The sequence below is a fragment of the Pteropus alecto genome, unplaced genomic scaffold, assembly GCF_000325575.1.
Source record: "Pteropus alecto unplaced genomic scaffold, ASM32557v1 scaffold138, whole genome shotgun sequence".
Classification (NCBI taxonomy): domain Eukaryota; kingdom Metazoa; phylum Chordata; class Mammalia; order Chiroptera; family Pteropodidae; genus Pteropus; species Pteropus alecto.
The window spans coordinates 1,298,038-1,305,127 of NW_006441525.1; the positions used below are offsets into that span (position 1 = coordinate 1,298,038).

The following is a 7,090-nucleotide window of genomic DNA, read 5'->3' on the forward strand; positions in this document are numbered from 1 at the left end:
GTGCCCTGTCCTTTGTAAGGGTTGCACTCCTCTGTTTCTATTTACCTGATAGTCACTTTACTTCTAATTATGTATTTTGTTGTTGTTGTTGTTATCTTGTTTTAGGTGAGCTGACCCCTTTCAGTATTTCCTGTAGTGCAGGCCTCGTAGTGATTTCCCTCAATTTTTGTATTTTCTCCTTCATATCTAAAGGAGAGTTTATCTGGATACATTATTCTAGGCTGGTTGTTCCTTTCACTTCATAGTTTAAATATTTGATTCCTTTCTTTTCTGGCTTGTAAGGTTTGTGCTGAGAAGTCCGACGATAATCTAATGGATTTTCCTATAAGTTACCATTTTTTCTCCCTGACTGCCCTGAGAATTCTTTTGTCATTGATTTTTGATAATTTTAATATGATGTGTCTTGGAGAAGGCCTTTTTGGGTTGAGATAATTGGGTGTTCTGTTGACTTCTTGAATTTCATGCTCTAGCTCATTCCTTATATTTGGGAAATTTTCATCCACTATTTGCTCCTTTTCCTCACCTTCGATAATGTCCATTATTCTTATGTTTCCTCTCCTGATGGTATTAGCTAGTTCTCGTATTTCTCTTTCATTATTTTTCATTCTTGGTTTCTCTCTTCTTCTTTCTGATTTCTAGATTTCTGTCTTCGATATCACTGATACTTTCCTCCATTTGGTCGACTGTATTTCCCAAGCTTGGTATTTCATTTTTCAGCTCTTGCAGTGTGTTTTTTATCTCCAGAAGATGTACTCTGTTCTTTTTGAGGGTTTCAATCCCCCTACTAAATAACTCATTCTGCTCATCTAGTTGTTTTTTCAGTTCCTAAAATTGTTGATATGACTCGTTTTGGAACTCACTGAGTTTTTTCAGAAGTACTATCCTGAATTCTCTGTCATTTAAGTTGCATGTTTCTATACCTGTAAGCTTATTTTCTGGAGATTTTTCTATTTCTTTATGAGATGCCTTGTCACCTTGATTGTTCATGGTGTTTAATGGACTGTTCCTCTACCTGGGCATTAATGGAAGTGTATTCTGCTTTTTTTTCCAGAAAGATTTATTATATAAATCTTTAGCCTGTTGCAAAAAAGGGGCTTTTCTTTTGGTTTCCAGTAGGTGGTGTCTATGGCTCTTGCATCCCTGCTTTATTTAAAGACTTAATAGTGCCTTATTTTTCTTGCAAATGTTTAATCACGCTTGCTACCCTCAGTCTCAGTTCCTGTCAGTGTTAGCGACAATTTTGATAGTGGTTGCTCAGATACTCCTGGGGCTCCACAGTGTTCAGTCTTTGAGGGTATGGGAGGAGGGGCCTTTTGGGTTGCAGGTTGGGGGCTGCAGCTCAGCCTCGGGTTTGCAACCGAGGCCAGTAAAAATTAACTGTTGTTTCTCTGCCATCCTATTTCTCTGCTTTGTGCTCTGATGACTGGGCCCTGCTGTCAGCCACGTGGAGCTCACAGCACTCACAAGCAGGGCTGTTCAGGGAACTCGCTGCACCTTCTCCCCTCCCCCTCCCAGTATAGTGAGCTCCGGCAGCTGCGAGAGGCAGCTTCTTTGTTTCTCCCAGTCCAGTGCTCCCCTGACACCCCGGGGTCTGACCTCTGGCAGCTCTTATGTGCAGATCCCAAGCTCAGATGTGCTGGTGTGAAGTTTGGGTGTTTTTAGTTGAGTTTTCGGTATTCAGCTTATTGTTTTTTTAAGGGGAGAGATCTGGGGACATCTCTCACTTCTTTTTGTTTCTCCAGAACCCTAGAGTACTTTTATATCTATGCTCAGAGGAGTTTAATATAGTTGAAATATTGTAATCCACTAAGGACATATAATTTCCTAATTTATACTTTACAAAAACCCTATTGGAAAATTTAAATGAAATCTCTTTGGATGAGAAAAAAATATCAACAAAGATATGGATTTGATATGGTATCTAAAGGAGCAATAAAAAAGTATATTTCTTTTCAACTACAGTATATTCTTCAGTTTACAGAAGTCTTCTTTGTCATCCAGAAGACACGGTGTTTGGGGCCTTTGAATCTGCTATTTTCCCAGTGTTGAATTCTCCTGGTACATTCAGTTAGTATGTTTATATCATGATTCTTATGTCATTTTAAGTCAGATCGTGATATAGAGGGGTTTTAATATACAGTAGACTCAATATTTTGAGATTTAGCATGTGCAGTTTTGACTTTTGCAATTGATCTAGAAAATCTCTGATATCCAGTAAGTTGTTTTGCTGATACAATTTGAATAGTAGTTACTGTGAGGCAGGTTTGGGGGCATGAAGCATTGACGGAGTGAGTAAGCCTAACTCACCCCTAGAGTCTGGCTCTCAGGGTAACTTTGCTGTTTATCCCTCATCAGAGCTTTCTCAATAGTTCTTATGAAGTAATAAAATGTTTTTTAATGGTTTCATAAAAGAAAGCCATCTGCTAGCCCTGTTGTTGAAAGAGAAGAGAAAATGTTAAGGTCTAAGAAAATGTCGATTCTTGGTATGAACAGTAATGTTTTGGGTAAATTAAAGACTGGAATGTCTCTCTAAATTGTATTTATGAATTAAAGTGTGAATGAGTCTATAATAGTCATCAAGTTGCTGAACTCATTTCAGTGTTCCAGCATCAAGTATTGAAGGCACTAGTCAATTTCTTTAAAAAAAAAAACAACTTTAGTGTGAGTAAAGTTTGACTTGTAAGAAATGACTTTCTTTGTGTAATGCAAAGTTAATGTGAAGCATCAACCAATCATAGTGCTAGGGACAAGTTTCCTCTTGAGTTCTAGAAGGTGAAGATGTTATAGACTAGAAAAGTACTCATCAGATAATAAAGGTGGAGACAAAGACAGTGATGAAGAATATGAATAAGCTGTGTGTGATATTTATAACTCCAGTGAAGTAGTCTTACAGTAGAAGTTGCTAATTGACATGTTCATCGCTTGTGATGTATTGATGAATTAGAGCTTTAAGAATGCCTGTGCAGTAAATTTCTCATCAGCCTCATGTAAAAGAAATTTATAAAAAGCTGGAAAGGAAAATATTATGTATGCTTTAAGAAAGCATCTACCAGTATCTACATTGTCTTCCTTCAGTCTTTTCACATTTGATTTAATGTCTTTTTCCATTACCTGTTTTCATTCCTGATATTGCTGATGGCCACGAGGAGGTCAGTGAGAAGGACCTTGCTGGAAGTTTCTAACCTATCGCTTCTTGGCCTTTTGGCTAAGATCAAGTGTGGAAGTTTCTGTCCTACTCTTTCGTATATTCATCTTGGGTGCAACTATAAGGCAGGAGTAGTAATGTGAAATATTGTTATTAATCATTTAGAATCATTTTGATACCTCTCAGTTCAGTAAATAAATGATCCATGCTCCTATAGTAATAATGTTATATAATATTGAGTTGATTTTAATGGCAGAATTTTATATGACTAGGCTTTTATTTATTGAGGTTCAATTCACATAAATAAATCACCATTTTAATCATTTTAAAGTGTAATAATTCTTCCATAGTATTAAGTGCATTGATTCTTATTCAACCATTATGAATAATTTTAGAAGATTTTCATCACCTCCAAAAGAAACTCTTTACCCATGAAGCGTCACTCCCCATTTACATATATACATTCCCTCCCTCAATCCTCCCCTCCCCGCTGCTCCAGACCCTGGCAACCACTAATCTGCTTCTGGCTCTATGTATTTGCCTCTTCTGACATTTTGCATAGGCAGAATCATACAGTATGTGGTTTTTTGTGTCTGACTGCTTTTCCTTAGCATGTTTTCAAGGTTCAGCCATATTGTAGCATGTGCCAATATTTCATTATTTTTTTTTGGTTAAATAAAATTCCATTGTATATGTTACTGAGCAAGGGCTCCCTGCCCATCGTGCGTAGAAGCTAATACTATGACACTGACTTTTGAGAAAAATAAAAGGCTTACTATTAAGATCTACCAGCAAAGAGACAGGAGGCAAGGCTCAAATGTGTCTCCCTGACTGAGGGTTTGGAGTAGAACTTAAGGAGTTAGAGAAGGACAGTCAGGTATATGGAAGCACTCGTGGAGCAGATTTCAGTTGGAGAGCTTCAGCACTGGATCTAGAGTAGTAATCTAGTACTTTTTCTTCCTGGATAGCAGAGCTCTCACCTCTGAAAGGATTCTGGTGATCCAGTTCTGGTCAAGTCCCAGCGTTTTGGTTCCATGAAGGATGGGGGAAACTTTGATGCAGGGTGTTATTGAAAGTCAGAGTTCTCTCCTCTGTGCATGCTTTGACTGCATGACATAAGGTTTTGTTCTCTTGTCACTGAAAAACAATTCAGTATCTTGTTAGAAACAAGATAAGGCCAGTTTGAGCTGATTCTACAGTTACATATGAGATATATCATATTTTATCCATTCATCAGTTGATTAATTTGGGGGTTACTTCTATTTTTTGGCTATTATAAATTATGCTGCTGTGAACATATGTGTACAAATTTTTGTTTAAATACTTTTTTCTGTTTTCTTGGGTCTACATAGAATAGAATTGCTGAGTCATATGTTTAACTTTTTGCGAAACTGTTAAACTGTTTTTCATAGTGGCTGCACCATTTTATATTTTCACCAGCAATGCTAAAAGCTGGAAACAACCCAAATTTCCATCAGTGAAATAACATAACAGCAATGCATGAGGATTCCAATTTTCCTACAACTTTCCAACACTTACTATTTTCTTTTGCATCACTAGTTTTACAAATTATTTTGATTGGTATAATAAAATCTGATAGAGTCATTTAAATCTTTTAGTTATATTTTACTCTACAATATACTTTAGTGGTATTGACAAAGGTCTCAACATATTTTTTATATAAAGTCTTTTATATTTCGAATGTGATTTAATTTCTAACAGATTCATAACAGGCTTTTAAACTTCAAGTTTCTTCAGAGTAGTAATCTAGTACTTTTTTGCTATTTTTTGGATTCTTCCCTTTTTTCCCCTTCTTAAGATGGATACCTAACTCATTAATTAATATTTTTTATTGTGGTAAAATATACATGATATAAGTTGCCATTTTAACCATTTTTAAGTGTACCGTTCAGTGGCATTAAGTACATTCATATTGTTGTGTAACCATTGCCACCATTCATCTCCAGAAAGTTTTTCATCTTCCCAAACTGAAGTTCTCTATCCATTAAACAATAACTCTCCATTACCCCTTTCCCCAGCCCCTGGCAACCACCATTCTTTCTGTCTCTATGAATTTGACTATTCTAGGCACCTCATATAAGTGGAGGCATACCATATTTGTTCTTTTGTGTCTGGCTTACTTCACTTAGCAAAGTATCTTTAAGTTTTAGCCATGTCGTAGGATGTGTCAATAATTTCATTACTTTTAACCACTGAATAATATTCCATTGTATGTGGATACCACACCTTGTATGTACATTCATTCACTGATGGAAATTGGGTTCTTTCCAGATTTTAGCTATTGTAAACCTGGGTATACACGTTCCAATCCCTGCTTTCAGTTCTTTTGGATATAACCCAGAGGTGGAATTGCTGGATAATGTGGTAATTCTATGATAACTACTTTAAAGAAATAGTCATACTGTTTTCCACAGTAGCTGCACCATTTTATATTCTTAACAGCAAAGTCCAAGGGTTCTAATTTCTCTACAGCTTCACCAGCACTTGTATCTTATTTTGTTAGTTGGTTTGTTTTGATGATAGCTGTTCTAATAGGTGTCAAGTGGTATCTCATTGTGGTTTCGATTTTCATTTCCCTAATGATTAGTGATGTTGAACATCTTTACATATGCCCATTGGCTATTGGTATATCTTGTCAGGGCGATGTCTATTCAAGTCTTTTGCCCATTTTTTAATTGTTTGTTTTTGTTGTCATGTGTTTATGTGGAAGTTCTTTATACATTCTAAATCTTAACTCATCAGATATATGATTTCCAAATGTTTTTCTCTTATTCTTTGTGTTACCTTTTCACTCTCTTGATAGCACCCTTTGATGCACAAATTTTTAATTTTATGAAGTCTGATTTCTTTTTCTTTTGTTACCTGTACTTTTGATGTCATATCTTAAGAATTCATTGCCAATTCCAGTGTCATGAAGTTTTTTCCCCTGTGCTTTCTTCTAAGAGTTTTATAATTTTAGAGCTTATACTAAAGTCTTTGATATTTTGAGTTAATTTTATATGTGGTGTAAGGTTAATTTAGAAAGCTTTTAAAATATATACACATTTACAGCTGTAAATGCTTTAATTATATCCCACTTGTTTTGATTGTGGAACTATTTCATTCCTTGGAGTTTTGTCAGTTTTTGCTTTACGTAGTAATATGTTATTTGGTGTGTACAAATTTTAAATTTCTATAGCATCCTGGTGAGTTGAATTTTATTATTATGAAGTGTCTCTATTGATGTATTTTGCTGTAACTGATTTTATTTACTAGGAATAGCTGTGCCAACTTTCTTTTTGTTATTGTCAACCTTTTCTTATTCTTAAGTTTCCGTTGTCACTGATAAACACTGTATTTTTAGATTTTAAAAACCTAACCTGATCATCATTTTTTTAAGCTATATCATTTAGCCTGTTTACATTTAATGTGATCAGTGACACAGTTGGATTTAAATCTGACTTTTATTTCCTTCTTTTAGCTCCAACTATTTTGTGTTCCATTTTCTCTCCTTTCTTGCATTCTTTTTGATCCATGATTTTAAAAAGTAATGCCACAGTTTATTAGTTTCAAAATTACATATTGGATGTCTATTCTTTTAATGATTATCCTAGAAATTACAACATATTTTATTCATATAAGTCTGAAAGTACCTTTTCTCTTTTTTTGGATAATATCAGACTTTAAAATAGTTTAACTCCTTCCAGCCTGTGTGCTATTGCTTCTATGAGTTTTTAACATTTACATCCATAAGTGCTCTTTTTCTTTGTGCTTAATTACTTCTTCTACCTTCTATTTTTCTCCTGGGATAATTTTCCTCTATTTGAAGAACATTCCTAAGAATTTTCTTTGCTGGTTTGCTGGTGAACTCTCCTACTTTAAAAATCTGCCTGATAATGTTTACATTGCATCTTCATCCTTGGAAATGTTGCTGGATATAGCATT

At 35.1% G+C, this 7,090-nt stretch overlaps 1 protein-coding gene and 1 pseudogene across 9 annotated transcripts in view; both read left to right on the forward strand.

The window, feature by feature from the left end:
• FANCC (Fanconi anemia complementation group C) overlaps nt 1–7,090 on the forward strand; it is a 236,060-nt gene that overhangs the window by 29,273 nt on the left and 199,697 nt on the right. The gene's annotated exons all lie outside the window — the stretch shown is intronic.
• Nucleotides 3,186–3,354, forward strand: LOC112485416 (annotated as a pseudogene).